We start from the raw sequence: 17,715 nt of genomic DNA, 5'->3' as shown, positions 1-17,715 counted from the left end.
ATCATGGCTGAACAATTTAAAGAAGCAAATTGATGTCCTATCTGCAAGGCTTATTTTGAAAAACGAGTTAAGTTAAAATGTGGATATGTCTGCTGCCTGCACTGCCTCAATTCACTGCAGAAGGAGCCAAGTGGAGAGGGTTTATTGTGTCCCTCCTGCCCTGTGGTCTCTCAGAGGAATGACACCAGGCCCAATTACCAGTTGCAGAAGCTGGTTTCCAAGGTCAAGGAATTGGAACCCCCCCTGAAAACCATCCTACAGATGGACCCAAGGATTCGGAAATTCCAAGTGGATATGACCTTTGACATTGGCACAGCCAATGACTTCCTAATCCCCTCTGATGACCTGAGGGGTGTCCGATGTGGACGTAACAAACAAAATCGTAAAGAGTGTGCTAGGAGATTTAGATATGCAATTTGTGTTCTGGGCTCCTCTCAGTTCACTTCAGGCCGCCATTACTGGGAGGTGGATGTGGGAAGAAGCAAAGAATGGGATCTGGGTGTCTGCAAAGAATCTGTTCCCCAACAAGGAATCATTCTATGGTCTTCAGATCATGGCTTCTGGACTGTGGGTTTGAGAGATGGAATTGGTTTCTCAGCCAGCACTATGCCACTGACTGCAGTCAGGGTGAACTCTTGGTTATGTCAAGTGGGGATTTTCCTTGATATAGATATTGGAAATATTTCTTTTTATGATATTACTGCAGGATCCCATATTTTTACGTTCACCAAAATTTCAGCTTCGAAGTCACTGCGCCCATTCTTTTGTCCTTCAGTTCTAAATGATGATGATCAAGGCTCCCTGACTATTTGTCCTGCTATGAATCCATGCATTCCATGCCTCCAGCATAACCCCAAATAAATCAAGTGTTGAAAATTTCTTGTCTTTGTACCTGTGGCATTTCATACTTTATACGTGCATTGTACAATGTAATAGCAGAAAATCCTGTGCTACATTCTAAGAGTTGTAGTTTTAGCCATTACAATTGTATGCTTTTGAACCATTTTGGTTAAATTTTGTACATGGTGTGACATAGGATCCATTCTCATTCTTTTGTATGTGGATATCCAACTGTGCCAGATCCATTTATTGAAGAGACAGTCCTTTTCCAATTTAATCATCTTGGAACCCCTGCTAAAAATCAATTGAGGAGAAATGTCATCAATGTAATAACATAAATGGCTACTAGAAAACTCGTCTGAGAGATTCAGTGAAATAAAGGACAATTCTCACTCATTCAGAATTCTGGACCGTTTAAACAACTCAAACACATGGAGCCCAGAAGGGGAATGAGGGCTTGTAATTCTGCATAGCTTAATGTTATGTCTGGATACATCCCAGTGTATGTTGAGTAAATAATTAAGAAGCGTTGGCAAAGTCTGTAGAAGGACGGGAGAAAAATATGAAATTATGAAACTTTACCACCAGGGAAACCCCGGATACTCTCTCAAACACTAGGGCTCCGAAGTCAATAGGCCAAGCCCTTGATCAATTTTTGAATTTTAAAATATTTTTACTGGAGCCTCTTGCCCAGCGGCGCTGCCTTCCTGAGCCTGCCCAGAGCAGATCCTACTGGGACCAGAGTAGAGATTGTGGTGGTGCCAGTAACTTTCTGTTCCTTGATGTGGGCGCCCCTCGGCCTTGCCTCTTGTACAGATTGCCCCATCCTTTCTTGCTGCTGAGAGCAGCTCAGATGCTGTGTGACCTGCCCCAATTGCCGTCGTTCCTCGCGCCTCTCTGCAGAGCCCTCAATATTTCTGCCAAGCTGGCATCTGACCACAGTCTGCCTCTCAAACTTGGCTGCCCTGGTATCATAGGTGTCAGCCCTGGGCTGATGGACATCGAAGACTAGATGAGGGCTTCCTGGAACAAGGGATTTTGACTCGCCCTAACTCACGTACTGTGAGGATTATGGTGAATTGTGGTGGATCTATACCACAGACAAATTAGAACGTAAATCTAGTCTTCCAAGCACCATGACACTGAGTCTCTTAGAAGACTTGTGTAATCTGCTTAAGTGCTAAGGCTGGAGGCTGTATTACAGAAACCGGTAGAGAGGAGCAGTCAAGAGAGAAGCTGTGAATCAGTCCCACTGAGATCAAACCATTGCTCGGGCATTTCACAGCAGAACACATCTTAGGAAACTCTGTGCCAGAAGACAGCCCAGCCCTGGGTGTATCACATTTACGACACCGATAAAGGTGAAGAGGAGGTCCTCTCGAGGCAGGATTAGAGGGCGTTTCCCCCTGAGTTTTAGGAAACCAGAAAGGACCATGTGACAGTGAGCAGGGCATGAACATCAGACATCCATACACTGCAGTGACAGACCCTAGCCAACTCCCAACCTTGTGCTGCCAGTAACTCACTTTTGTGCAAGTCTCAGTAGAGACCCTTTATCATTTCTGTTCCTATGATATCTCCTAAATGTGTTGTTGACTAGGAAGGATACACTTCTGCACTGGTATTTATAAATTTAAGTTCACACGTATGTTTTTTTGTCATACAAAATCGTACAAAAGGTACAAAATTGTACACTGCATATGTGCAGTGCATCTGAGATGACAGCTAAAGTCAGGCGCTCATGCTGACCAGAAGATCCTGCTGCTCTGTCAGCTTGTGTGGGATCAGGTGAGAATATAGCACGTCAGGTGTGATAATGTATCAGATGTTGTATCAGTATATTGTCTTACGTTTGTGATGAAGATCATGACTGTGGCTAAGATATTAAAATTTTCTGTGCTTTACTGAAATGCTTCTGTGCAGTCACAAGCAAAGGCAGAATTGCATACTGAGATCAAATGTCTGCAACTGCCATTTTTAACCCTAGATTTCTGAGTTGAAAGAGCAAAGCATTTAGTTGTTAAGAATATTTATAATAGGTGTTATGAATATGAACTTATAAAATAAAGGAATGCCATTAAAATAAAAAAGATATTATAAATATTTATTTATATATCCTTTTCTCTTTGTATTCTTTAAATTACCCTTAATGGTACTCTTCAATTCTGTGCCTTCCTCCAGACCTCCCTCTCGTGTTTTTTCCTTTTTTTTCAGCTGGCAGAACTCCTTTTAGTGTTTCGTGTAGGTCTGGTCTCTTGTTGACAGATTCTTTCAGGACTTGTTTGTTTGTGAAAACTTTAATCTCCCTCAATTTTGAAGGACAATTTGCTGGGTACAGAATTCTTGGCTGGAAGTCCTTCTCTTTTAGGATCTTGAATATATCAGAACACTGCCTTCTCGCCTCCAGGGTGCTAGTTGAATAGTCTGAACTCAGTCTTGCTTGATTTCCCTTGTATGTAGTAGACTGTTTTTATCTTGCTGCTTTCAGGATTTTCTGCTTCTCTTCAATATTTGACAGACTGATTAGTATGTGTCTCGGGGAAGGACTATTTGGATTTATTCTGTTTGGAGTTCTTTGGGCTTCTTTGACTTGTATATTTATGTCCTTTATGAGGATTGGGAAGTTTTCCCCCCATTATATCCTCAACTACTCTTCCTAGCCCTTTACTCCTCTCTTCTCCTTCTGGGACACCAATGATTTTTATATTTGTGCACTTTGTTTTGTCTGTCATTTCCCTGAGATCCAATTCAATTTTTCCATCTTTTTTGCCATTTGCTGTTTTGTGTCTTCAAAGTCAGTTATCCTGTCCTCCATATTATGTTTTTTATTTGGTCAACAGAGCCTTTAATCTCTGTGATTACTGCTATTTTTCTATTAATTCTTTCAAATTCCTCTTTGTGCTCTTCTACTGTCTTCTTGATCTCCTTTATGTCATTTGCTATCCCCGTTGTTTTATTTAGTAGAGTTGTATGAACATCTTTGATTAGCTGTTCCAACATCTGTGTCTCTGCTGGTGTTATAATCTGGTCATTAGGCAGGGCTATATCTGTCTGCATTTTGATGTGCTGCTGTCTTTGTGGCATGTAGATATCTTGATTGATCTACTCTGGGAGTTGGTTTCTTTCATTAGCTTAAGGCCTTGTGTTTGTGGGATGGATGTACAGCAGGGAGCAGGGTGTGGGGTGAGCACTCAGTGTGGTGATTTGTTTTGGGGTAAGAATAGGTGCAGGTTGGGAATGTTACCTGATGCTTGTGATCCTGGGTGCCCAGTGGCCCAGGAGGATGTAGCTGTGCAGATGCACCGGTCTGGGAGGCCTCACCTTGGTGTGTGCTGGTCTAAGGCACGGGGTCCTTTGTTGCATGCGTAGAGCTGTGGCATCAGGTCAGCGTTACGCCTATGTGCATTGGGGTCAGATGTGACTTGGCTGCTCAGGTCGGCACTTCTCAGAGCTGGGTGGTGAGGCTGAGGGCTGTGCACATGAGCAGTTCTAGGACCACTGTAATGCGCGGTTCCCAGAGCTGAATGATGTGCTGGGGGGTCTGTGCGCATGTGTGGGCCTGGGAGTGCCATAAATGGATACGCAGAGCTCAGGCTGGGCGGGGTGAGGCTGTGCGACACTATGGGCAGGGGGTGGGGGTAGCCTAGGTATGGAGGTCAGTGCCGCAGCCTTTATGCGCTGGCAGCAGCCTGCAGGGAACGGGGAGGGGGAGGCAGTGCTCGCCTCTCAGGAGAGGTGAGCTGGGTTACACTTGGGGTGGGGGTGTGGGGCCGGTACGTGCACTGGGAGGTGGTGGGGTGGGGGCGCCTGGAGCATGGGGAATGGAGGCCGATGACAGGGTTCAGTTGTGTGGGGTGAGGGGTGAGTCGCCAGTCACGGGGCTGTGCTGGAGGGTAACGCGTCCAAGGAACCCGGCCTGCCTCACTTCCTAGCCCCGGCTCCTGTCCGTGCACTCCTGCAGGCTCCACTTTCAGCCTCTCAGTTCAGTGCAGAAGGTTTTCCCAGAGCAGTCGCACTCCTGAATCCCCTCCTCAGTCGCCCTCCTGTCCCTTCTCTAACTTTTATGAGGAGCAGGGCTGATCTCAGGCTACTCTATTTGGCTGCTTTCCCAGATGTCTACCCAATATATTTTAACCTTTGTTCCCCATTTTTTTCTATACCCCTTACCACTCCCTTGATATGTTGTGTTCTCATTTTAATGTGTCTCAAGGTATTGACTGCTTCTCCTTAAATTTCTTCTTGTACCTACCGATTAAGAATGTGTGATTTAACTTCCATATATTTGTGCATTTTCTAGTTTTCCACCTGCTATTGATTTCTAGATTCATTCCATTATGGCCAGAGAAGATGTTTTGCATAATTTTAATCTCTTAAAATTGATTGTGACTTATTTCATGATCCAACATATGGTTCCTCCTGGAGAATGACCAGTGTGCATGTGAAAAGAGTGTACCGCTGCTGGGGTGCAATGTCCTATATATGCCTGTTAGCGCTACTTCATTTATCCTCTTATTCAAGATTTCTGTTTCCTTATTGATCCTCTGTCTAGATGTTCTATGTATTGATGAGAGTGATGCCTTGAAGTCCCCGACTGTTATTGTTGAGATGTCTATTACTTTCTTCAGTTTTGCCAGTGTTTGTCTCATGTATTTTGGGCCCTGAGGTTAGGTGCATAAATATTTCTGATTGCTATTTCTTCTTGGTGGATTGCCTCTTTTATTAATATATAATGTCCTTCTTTATCTCTTACAACAGCTTTTGACTTAAGGTAATGTTGTGCGGTATTAGTATAGCTACCCCCCTCTTTTTTTTGGTTACTATTTGCACAGAATATCTTTTTCCAACCTTTGACTTTCAACCTGTTTGTGCCTTCGGACCTAAGATAAGTCTCTTGTAAAATAGTTGGATCATGCTTTTTGCATTAGTCAGGGTTGTCTAAGGAAACAGAACCAACAGGAGATATCTGTAAATGCGTGAGTTTATAAAAGTGTCTCACACAACTGTGGGGATGCACAAGTCAAACTCCTAGGGCTGCAAGCTGGTGACTCCTATTAAGGTTCTCGGCAAATTCCTCAGTAGAGGCTGGCTGGCTAAAGTAGATGAAAATTCTCTCTTCTGACTTCTGAAGTTATCACTTCTTCTAAAGCCTTCAACTGATTTGATTAAACATCTCTCATTGCAGAAGACATCCTCCTTCATTGACTTTAGATGTAATCCGCCATGGAAACAATCATCTTACTGATGATTTAAGTCCACAAAATGTCCTTCCACTCGCAGTTAGGCCAGTGTTTCCTTTACCAGACAATTGGACACCACAAGTTGACTCATGAACTGACCATCACAGTCCACCCCTTGTCAACTTGGCAGCTCTACACATCACCTGAAACCATGCTTAATCTCCAAATACAAAAAATGATAGCAGACATATTTTTGCCTTACAATACTCACCTGTGCTGAGCTAAACCGGAGATGAAATTAATCTCTTCAGAACAGGGTGCAGGCTCTTGGGTAATATTCATTCTTGTTTTTAAAAAATATTTTCATTGATAAATCTTCACACACATGCATTCCATACATGTTGTACAATCAGTGGCTCACAATATCATCACATTGTTGTGTATTCATCACCATGATCATTTTTAAAAATATTTGCATCACCCAAGAAAAGAAAAAAAACTCAAACATACCATACCCCTTACACCACCTTCTCATTGACCACTGCTATTTCCACGCACCCAATTTATTTTACCCTTTGTCCCCCCCATTATTTTTTTTATTTTTATGCATTTTTTTTTCACTCATCTGTCCATATCCTGAATAAAAGGAGCATCAGACACCAGGTTTTCACAATCACACGGTCACATTGTAAATGTTATATCTTTATACAATCGTCTCCAAGAATCAAGGCTTCTGGAACACAGCTCAGCAGTTTCAGGTACTTCCCTCCAGCCACTCCAATCACCATAAACTAAAAAGAGATATCTATATAATGCATAAGAATGACCTCTACGATTACTCTTGACTCTGTTTGAAATCTCTCAGCCACTGACACTTCACTTTGTCTCATTTCTCTCTTCCTCCTTTTGGTTAAGAAGGCTCTCTCAATCCCTTGATGCCATGTCCTGGTTCATCCCAGGATTTCTGTCCCATGTTGCCAGAGAGTTACACCCCTGGGACTCAAATCCCTCATGGGGGAAGGTAGTGAGTTCACCTGACAAGTTGAACTTTTCTAAGTGGCTTAGAAAGAGACGCCACATCTGAGTAACGAAAGTTCTCTGGGGGTGACTCTTAGGCCTAATTTTATAGGCTTAGCTTACCCTTTGAAGGAATATGTTTCATGGGGATGAACCCCAAGTTTGAGGGCTTGGCCTAATGATTTGGTTGTCCCCACTGCTTGTGAGAATATCAGGAATTCCCCAGAGGGGTAGTTGAATATTTCCTTCTTCCTCCCCAGACCCCCTAGGGTACTTTGCAAATATAGGTTTATTCTCTGCCCAAATTACTCTGGTATATATTGGGGCATCACACTTACCTAGACAAACCAACAAAATTTCATGCCCTATTCAAGATTCCATGTACTTATGATGTTAAGTTAAACTGACCATACAAGTTAAATTAGGAAATGCACTACCCAAAATATAAATTTTGCACCAAATAAATATCCTTCCCTTTGGTCTTACACAGAAGTTGAAGTTTTAAAATATGGACCATATCATCCTTTACCTTGTATTCTAATTTACCTTAGTCTTATCCAGATCAGCTTCATTCATATCTCTACTCAGAGTCTGTTCCCTTATTCAACTTTTTAAGCAGTTCCTGTATGGGACCCCATGCCCCCCACCATTGACATTTAGTTTTGGCATAATGCCTCTGTTGCATTCAGCAGAAGCATATTAAAATGTTACTGTTGGCTATAGATCCTAGCTTGCATTGATTGTACTTTTTCCCATATACCATCTATTTTCAGCACCCTGCAATGTTGACATTCACTTGCACTCTCTCATGCAAAATTCTTTATTTGTACATTTAATCACCATCATTGTCCACTCTAGGCATTTCTAAATTATACCATCTCAGTCTTTACCCTTTACCTCTCCTTCTGGTTTCATACATGCTCCCAGTCTTTCTCCCTCAATTATACTCATATTCAGTTTCATTCAGTGTATTTATATTATTGTGTAACTATCAAGTAATATTGTGCTATCCATTTCTGAATTTTTACAATCAGTCATTTTGTACAATCAGTCATTTTGTACAATCTGTATCCAAGCATCAATTGCCCAATCTCTCTCCTATTTCTATGTCCTGATAACCTGTATTCTTAACTTCAATTCCCAAAGTTCACTCATTAATGTTAGTTCATATTACTGAGACAATACAATATTTGTCATTTTGTTTCTGGCTAATTTCACTCAGCATAATGTCCTTAAGTTTCATATATGTTGTTACATGCTTCACAACTTCATTCTGTCTTACGGCTGCATAATATTCCATCATATGTATATACCAGTTTGTTTAGCCACTCACCCATTGATGGATATTTGGGCTGTTCCCATCTCTTGCAATTATAAATGAGGCTGCTATAAACATTAGCGTGCAAATGTCCATTTGTGTTCTTGCCCTCAGTTCCTCTGAATATATACCTAGTAATGGGATTGCTGGATCATTTGGCAATTTTATATTTAGTTTCCTGAGGAATCATCAAACTGCCTTCTAGAGCAGTTGTAGCATTTTACATTCCCACCAACAGTGGATAAGTGTGCCTCTTTCTCCACATCCTCTCCAGCACTTATCATTTTCTGTTTTTGTTTTGTTTTTTGTTTTGGTAATGGCCATTCTAGTGGGTGCCAGATGATATCTCACTGTGGTTTTGATTTACACTTCCCTAATAGACAGTAAAGTTGAGCATCTTTTCATGTGCTTTTAGCCATTTGTATTTCCTCTTCTGAGAAGTGCCTGTTCATGTCTTTTGCCCATTTTGTAATTGGGTTGTTTGTCTTTTTGTTGTTGAGTTGAAGAATCTCTCTATATTAGGGATAGTAAACCCTTATCTGATATGTGGTTTCCAGCTATTTTCTCCCATTGCATAGACTGCATTTTACTTTCTTGGTAAAGTTCTTTGATGCACTAAAGTGTTTAATTTTGAGAAGTTCCCATTTATCTATTTGTTTCTTCAATACTCTTGCTTTTGGTGTAAGGTCTAGGAAACTGCTTCCTATTAGAAGATTTATAAGATATTTCCCTACATTTTCTTGTATAAGTTTTGTGGTTTTAACTCTAATGTTTAGGTCTTTGATCCATTTTGAGTTAATTTTTGTCTAAGGTGTGAGATATGGATCCTCTTTCATTCTTTTGCATGTGGATATCCAGTTCTCTAGGCACCATTTATTGAAGAGGCTGCTCTGTCCCAGGTGGGTTGGCTTGGCCACCTTGTCAAAGATCAAGTGTCCATAGATGAGAGAGTCTATTTCTGAGCACTCTATTCAATTCCATTGGTTCATATATCTATCTTTTCACAAGTATCATTTTGTTTTGACCACTGTAGCTTCATAATATGCTTTAAATCAGGTAGTGTGAGACCTCTCACTTTATTTTTCTTTCTCAAGATATTTTTAGCTGTTTGGAGAACCCTCTCCTTCCAAATAAATTTGGTTATTGGTTTTTCCATTTTCTGCAAAGTAAGCTTTTGGGATGTTAATTGGTATTGCATTAAATCTATAAGTCAACATGAGTAGAATTGGAATCTTAACTATATTTAGTCTTCCAACCATGGATATGGTAGCCCTTCCATTTACTTCGGTCTTCCATGATTTCTTTTAGCAATTTCGTGTAGTTTTCTGGGTGTAGGTCTTTTGTATCCTTAGTTAAATTTATCCCTAAATATTTGATTATTTTGGTTCCAATTGTAAGGGGAATTTTTTCTTGATTCCTTCTCAGGTTGCTTATTACTACTATATAGAAACACTACTGATTTTTGGGTGTTGATCTTGTACCCTGCCACTTTGCTGTACTCATTTATTACCCATAGTAGCTTTGCTGTAGATTTTTTGGAATTTCAACATATACTATCATATCATCTGCAAACAGAGTTTTACTTTTTCCTTTCCAATTTGCATGCCTCTTATTTATTTTTCTTGTCTAATTGCTCTGGCTAGTACTTCCAACACAATGGTCTTTAACAGTGGTAACAGTTGTCATCCTTGTCTGGTTCCTGATCTTAGGGGGAAAGGTTTCAGTCTTTCCCATTGAGGATGATGTTAGCTGTGGTTTTTTCATATATTCCCTTTATCATGTTGAAGACCTTCCCCTCTATTCTGATCCTTTGAAGTGTTTTCATCAAGAAAGGATGTTGAATTTTGTCCAATGCCTTTTCTGCATCAATCTAAATTATCATATGGTTTTTCTGCTTTGATTTTTTGATATGCTGTATTTCATTAACTGATTTTCTTATGTTGAACCATCCTTGCATACCTGGAATAAATCCCACTTGGTCCTGGTGTATAATTCTTTAATATGCTGCTGGATTCGATTTGCCAGTATTTTGTTGAGGATTTTTGCATCTATATTCTTTAAAGAGATTGGTCTTAATTTTCTTTTCTTGTAGTATCTTTGTCTGGCTTTGGTATTAGGGTGATGTTGGCTTCATAGAATGAGTTAAGTAGCATTCCCTCCTCTTCAATTTTTTTTTGAAGAATTTGAATCTAGTTGATATTATTTATTTCTTGAATGGTTGGTAGAGTTCACATGTGAAGCCATCTGGTCCTGGGCTTTTCTTTTGGGGGAGCTTCTTGGGACTGATTCAATCACTTTATTTGTGATTGGTTTATCGAGATCATCTATTTCTTCTCAAGTCAACTTTCTAGAAAGTTGTCCATTTCATCTATGTTGTTTAGTTTATTATCATACAGTTGCTCATATCCTCTCATTACCTCCTTTATTTCTTCAGAGTCAATCATTATGTCTTCTCTTACATTTGATTTCCTTTATTTGCCTTCTCTCACTCTCTTTCTGTCTCTCATTTATTCATTTCTGCTCTATTCATGTCAATTTCATTTACTTCTGCTCTAATCTTCATTATTTCTTTCCTTTTGTTTACTTTTGGGTTAGTTTGCTGTTCTTTCTCTAGTTTTTCAAAGTGAACTGTTAATTTCTCGATTTTTTTTGTTCTTTTTTAATATAGACATTTAAGGCAATAAGTTTCTGTCTTAACATTGCCTTTGCTGCATCCCATAAATTTTGATATGAATTGTTTACATTTTTATTTGCTTTGAGACACCTCAGATTTCTATTGTAATTTTTTCCTTGGCCCACTGGTTGTTTAAGAGTGTGTTGTTTAGCATCCGTATATTTGTGAATTTTCTTGCCCTCTGTTATTATCCAACTTCATTTCATTATTACTTGAGAAAGTTTTATTGTGGGATTTCAATCTTTTAAAATTGAGACTTGCTTTGTGACCCAGAATATGCTCTATCCTTGAGAATGATCCATGAGCACTTAAAAAAAAATGTATACCCTGCTGTTGTAGGGTGTAATGTTCTGTAAATGTCTGTTAAGTCTAGTTAATTTATTGTATTATTCAAATGCCCTGTTTCTATATTGATCCTCTGTCTCGATGTTCTCTCCATTGATGCGGGCAGCGAATTGGTGTCTCCAACTATTATGGTAGGGGTTCTATTTCTCCCTCCAGTGTTGTCAGTGTTTGCCTCATGTATTTTGGAGCACTCTGGCTCAGAGCATAAATATTTATGATTGTTAGGTCTTCTTGTTGAGTTGTTCCTTTTATTAATACATAGTGTCCTTCTTTGTCTCTTTTGTTTTACATTTTAAGTCTAATTTGTTGGATATTAGTATAGCTAGTCTTGCTCTTTTCTGATTGTTGTTTGCATTAAATATCATTTCTGTCCTTGGGTCTAAAATGAGTCTCTTGTAGATAGCATATAGATGGGTCCTGTTTTTTAATCCATTCTGCCAGTCTATGTCTTTTGAGTGGGGAGTTTAATACATTAACATTTAATGTTATTACTGTAAAGGCAGTGCTTTCTTCTACCATTTTGTCCTTTGGATTTTATATGTCATATCTATGTTTTTCTCTTTTTACCTTTACTGATAGTCTTATTTCTACACTGTTCTCCAGACCTTTCTGTCCTGCCTTTTCCTAACTGCCTGTAGTGCTCCTTTTAGTATTCCTTATAGAGCCAGTCTTTTAGTCACAAATTCTCTCAGTGATCATTTGTCTGAAAATATTTTACTCTCCCCCTCATTTTTGAAGGACAATTTTGTGGATATAGAATTCTTAATTGGCAGTTTTTATCTTTCAGAGTCTTAAATATATCATGGCACTGCCTTTTCACCTCCATAGTTTCCACTGAGAATTCCACACGTAGTCATATTGGGCTACGCTTGTATGTTATGGATTGCTTTTCACTTGCTGCTTTCAAAATTCTCTCTTTGTCTTTGACATTTGACAATCTGATTAGTAAGTGTCTTGGAGTATGTCTGTTGGATCTATATTGTATTGGGTACACTGCATTTCTTGGATCTGTAATTTTATGTCTTTCATAAGAGATGGGAAATTTTCAGTGATTATTTCCTCCATTAGTCTTTCTCTTCCTTTCCCCTTCTCTTCTTCTTCTGGGACACCCACAACATGTATATTTGTGCACTTTGTGTTGTCCTTCAATTTCCTGAAACCCAGCTCCTAGTTTTCCATTCTTTTCCCTATATTTTCTGTGTGTCAGATTTCAGATGTGCAGTCCTCTAGTTCAATAATCCTTTCTTGTACCTCTCCAAATCTACTGTTGTAGGTTTCCATTGTTTGTTTGTTTTTTTTTATCTCTTCTATTGTGTCCTTCATTCCCATAAGTTCTGCGGGTTGTTTTTTCAAAGTTTTGAATTCTTCCTATTGTTTGCCCATTGTCTTCTTTATATCCTCCCTCAACTCATTGATGTGATTTTTGATGAGATTTTCCATGTCTGTTCTAACATCCTGAATTAGTTGTTTCAACTCTTGTATCTCATTTGAAGTGTTGGTTTGTTCCTTTGATTAGGCCATATCTTCTATTTTCCTAATATGACTCATTATTTTTTGCTGGCATCTAGGCATTTGATTTCCTTAATTAGTTTATTCTTGAGGTTTTTTACTCTCTCACCTAGGATTTTCTTGCCAGATGTCTTTGTTCTCTGTTCTTTGATAGAGAATAAGTTCAGTTCAACTTATTCTAGACCTCTAGCGTAGGTTCTGTTTAACTGATCTGAATTTTTTAGTTCTTGTTTTTCTGTTTCTTGCCCTGCCTATATGGGTTCTTTTTTTTTTTTTTTTTGAGGACGGTCTCCTCAGATATTATAGACCCTGGTCAGAGTTTCCCAAACCAGACAGGCCCATGCATGTCTCAGGAAGAAAGTCACCAGCATCAGTTTTCCCTGAGGGTGAGACCCAGCAGGTTGTCAGACTTTCCTATGAAGCCTCTGGACTCTGTGCTTTTCCTGTCCTGCCCGGCATGTGGCACTTGTCTGCCCCATGGCTTCCTGTCAGTATAAGGTGATGTGGTGCCTTTAATTTCAGCAGCCTCTCCCTGCCTGAGGCATGGTTGAGACAGGGCTGAGGTGGTATGATGGATTTAATTGCTTCAGTTTTCCAGTCCTTGGAGCCTGAATTCCTTAACGGAGGGATTCCACTTGAGCTGGGCCCCACCTTTCCCTTGGGAAAGATACACTCTTTAGGGAATTAACGCCTTTCACCTAACTAGTTACTTTGTCTCTCAGCCAAGCTTAATGCCACCGTTGAGTGGGGCAGTGCTAAAGCCTGAGAGTGCTTCCAGTTCTATCTAATGAGCTGTTAAAAAGTAGAAAAAAAAGCAAAAAAAAAAAAAAAAAAAAAGCCTTTTCAGAGTCAGACCCCTGCTCCTTAGGTTTGTCAGTCAAGAGCTTAAGTTGGTCCATGGCTCTGTCTGTCCTTTCACATTCTGTTCTTTGGCATCTCCAGGCTCTGCATGCTCCCTTTTCTTGGGGTCCAGCCCTTTTCCAGTATTTTGTGCTGTCCAACTCAGAAAGCCTCTGGGGTTTTTTTTCCCCATCAGCCCCACCTCCACTCTACTGGGGCAAAAACTAATAGTAACTTTAGTGCTTATTCCAGGTTTATCTGTGCCAGGGGCCGATTTCAGTAGTCAGAATTTGTTAATTAATTCTACAGATGGAGCTTGGTTGACCTTATTCCTTGCTGCTAGTAAAGTCTGTTTCCTTTCCCCTTGGGGAACCAGCCTGCTGTGCCTGTGGGGGAGGGGCACTGGCCTCCGTGGTTTGAGGGACTTACAGTTGTGTGTGGGGTCTCAACTGTTCTACCTGGTCCAGACTGGTGTACACTGTGTGTCCAGTCACTGATGTTCCCCCGGTATTTGTCCTGTACCATTCCTGGCTATTTGCTAGCTGCTTTGAATATTCAGTATTAAACTATATATCCTATAACTTAGATGCTATGACATGGCCATACAACTCCTGTCATATGATAAGGGGATAAGGTAGCGAAGAGAACAAATATATTTACTTTATGTACAAATACGGACATACCATCATAGTCAGACTGTCACAGTCCTCGTTTCTGTAAATGGTCAGCTGGCCGTAGTTCATATTGATCAATCCCTTCTTCCACTCCCCATTCCATGTTCCCTTTACCCTCAGCAAGCACCGCAGCTGGCCGTGGTTCTTTGCCTGGTGGGGTGACCCAAACCTTCATTCCTGAAGTTTCTGGGTCATTGGTAGTCCTGCCTGGATTGGGTTGTTGCAGTTTTCCATTGACTTTAATCACAGGCATGGTAGTACTAAGAGATGCCTAGGGGATCTCTTGTATTCCAGGAAAATGCTTCTTTACCTCTATTGTGTAATTTCAGTCCTATTTCCCCTTGATAGTCAAGATCAGTCACCCCAGACAGAATAATCTCCTTTTGTGCCTGTTAATTCAGTGGCATGAGAAGCCTAAAGTGGTCAGCTGGCAGTCTTAACTTCCAGCTCAATGGAATCATTGTGTCTCCTGATAGGAGCACTTCTTTTGGAACTAAGGAGTGTAGACCAGCAGAGCTTAAGGTTGCAAGGACAGGAAGCAAAAATTCTCCGAGTGGATCATGATGGGTGATAGTGAGTGGTGCCACTCCCATTTCCACCTCTTGATTCCTGGGCTTGTGAATCCTGGCTGTAGGAATAATATCCCCATAGAGTGGATGCTGATTCAGGGTACACACAGCCTCCTGGAGAAACCTGCCCCAGCCCTACAAGGTATTGCCACCTAGTTGGCACCCTAATGGAGTTTTCAAAAGACCACTCCACCATTCTATCAATCCAGCTGCTTCAGCTTGGGAACAAGGTTAAACCAGAGAATTCCATGAGCATGTGCCCATTCCTGCACTTCATTTGCTGGGAAGTGGATTTCTTAATCAGAAGCAATGCTGTGTAGAATACTGTTCTAGTTTGCTAGCTGCTGGAGTGCAATACACCAAAACGGAATGGCTTTTAAAAGGGGTAATTTAATAAGTTGCTAGTTTACAGTTCTAAGGCCAAGAAAATGTCCCTTTTAAAAGAGGAATTTAATGAGTTGCTAGTTTACAGTTCTAAGGCCGAGAAAATGTCCCAATTAAAACAAGTCTATAGAAATGTCCAATCAAAGGCATCCATCCAGGGAAAGATACTTTGGTTCAAGAAGGCCGATGAAGTTCAGGGTTTCTCTCTCAAGTGAGAAGGCACATGGTGGACACAGTCACGGTTTCTCTCTCTGCTGGAAGGGTACATGGAGAGCATGGTGTCATCTGCTAGCTTTCTCTCCTGGCTTCTGGTTTCATGAAACTCCCCGGGAGGCATCTTCCTTCTTCATCTCCAAAGGTCGCTGGCTGGTGGACTCTCTGCTTCGTAGTGTTGCTCTCTCTGAATCTCTCATTCTCCAAAATATTTCCTCTTTTATAGGACTCCAATAAACCAATCAAGATCCACCCAAATGGGTGGAGACATGTCATCCCCTAATCCAGTTTAACAACCATTCTTGACTAAATCACATCAACCAGGGAGATGATCTCATTACAGTTTCAAGCATACAGTATTGAATAGAGATTATTCTACCTTTATGAAATGGGATTTATATTAAAACATGGCTTTTCTTAGGGGGCACACTTCCTTTCAAACCAGCACAAATACCATGACAGTGGATAAAGCATTCTGTAACTCTATGGATGGTAGTGTTGTCAGAAGCACTGCATGCAGGGAAGGTAAGCCCATATCTAGAGTATGAGTCTATTCCATTTAGAAAAATTGCTGACCATTCATTCCCTTGATGGAAGTGGTCCAATATAAACAACCTGCCATCAGGTAGAAGGCTGTTCATCTTGGGGAATGGTGCCATATCAGGGACTGTGTGTGGGTTTATACTGTTGGCAGATTGGGCACTCAGCAGTGGCTGTGGCCAGGTTGGCCTTGGTGAGTGGAAGTCCATGTTGCTGAGCCCATGCATAACCTCCATCCCTACCACCATGCCCACTTTGTTCATGAGCCCACATGCAGCTGTGGAAGTGCATGCATCCAAATTTCATAGGGCAGGCTACAAACTGGCAACTTTGATGAGAGGCTTTTGGTTAATTCCTTAGGAAAAGCTGGGTGCCTGAAGTAGAGATGAAAATTCTCTCTTCTGACTGCTGAAGTCATCACTTCTCCTTTTAAAGCCTTCAAATGATTGGATTAAACATCTCTTTGACTCTCCCTGAAAAGTTTTTAACTGATTGGATGAGACTTCTCTCATAGCAGAAGACATACTCATTAGTTGATTGTAGATATAATCAACAATAAATGCAATCAAATTACTAATTATTTAAGTTCACAAAATGTATTTGCAGTAGCAGTTAGGCCAGTGGTTGCTTGACCAGACAAGTGGACATCATTTATTTGGACAAGTTGACACATGAACCTAACCATCACACTTTTTTATCCATTCTCCCAGTCTGTGTCTTTTGATTAGGGAGTTTAATGCATTAACATTCAATGTTATTACTGTAAAGGCAGTACTTTGGCTATTTTGTCATTTGGCTTTAATATATCTTTTTTCTCTTTTCCTTTATTGCAGTCCCCTATTTAGTATGGTTGATCTTTTGTGATGTATCCTAATGCTGCCTTTCAATTTTCTTTTTCTTTATATTTTGAAATACTTTCTTTGTGGTTACCCTGGGTTTATACATTAGAGGTGTCCCAGAACTAGCTGGGACTAGTTCTAGCTGCAGAACTCCCTTTTGTAATTCTTGTAGGGTAGCTCTTTTATTGATGAACTCTCTGCTTATCTGAAAATATTTAAAACTCTCCCTGATTTGTTTTCTCCCTCATTTCTGACTGTCACCATACAGATAATTTTTGGCTGGCAGTTTTTCTCTTTCAGCACCTTAGATATGTCATACCATTGCCTTCTTACTTCCACGGTTTCTAATGAGAAGTCAGCAGTTAGTCTTATTGAGGATCTCTTGTATGTGACTGATCACTCTTTTTCTTGCTGCTTACAGAATTCTCCCTATCTATGGCATTTGACATTTTGATTAGTATGTGTCTCGGAATAGGAATTACTCCTTTAATTAACTCCAGTTAATCTTTTTTAAGATTAATTCTGTTTGAAATATATTATGCTTCTTGGAAATGTGTATTTACGTCTTTCATAAGAGTTGGGAAATAGTTGTTATTTCTTCAAATATTCTTTCTGCCCACTTTCCCTTCTCTTCTTCTGGGACACCTATAATGTGTATGATTGTGTGCTTCATGCTGTCACTCAAATCCCTGAGATGATGCTCAATTTTTTTTTCTGTTCTTATCTATTCTTCTGAGTGTATGATTTTGATCATCCTGCCTTCTTGTTCACTGATT

The 17,715-nt window shown here is 40.3% G+C and overlaps 1 pseudogene; it reads left to right on the top strand.

Moving 5' to 3' along the window:
• Nucleotides 1-861, top strand: LOC143661458 (ret finger protein-like 4A pseudogene; annotated as a pseudogene).
• Nucleotides 862-17,715: the final 16,854 nt, after the last annotated feature.

The sequence above is a fragment of the Tamandua tetradactyla genome, chromosome 17 (genome assembly GCF_023851605.1).
Source record: "Tamandua tetradactyla isolate mTamTet1 chromosome 17, mTamTet1.pri, whole genome shotgun sequence".
In the NCBI taxonomy this organism is placed as follows: Eukaryota; Metazoa; Chordata; class Mammalia; order Pilosa; family Myrmecophagidae; genus Tamandua; species Tamandua tetradactyla.
The sequence above is the reverse complement of the archived record's forward strand: the minus strand, read 5'-3'. Positions and strand labels throughout refer to the sequence as shown.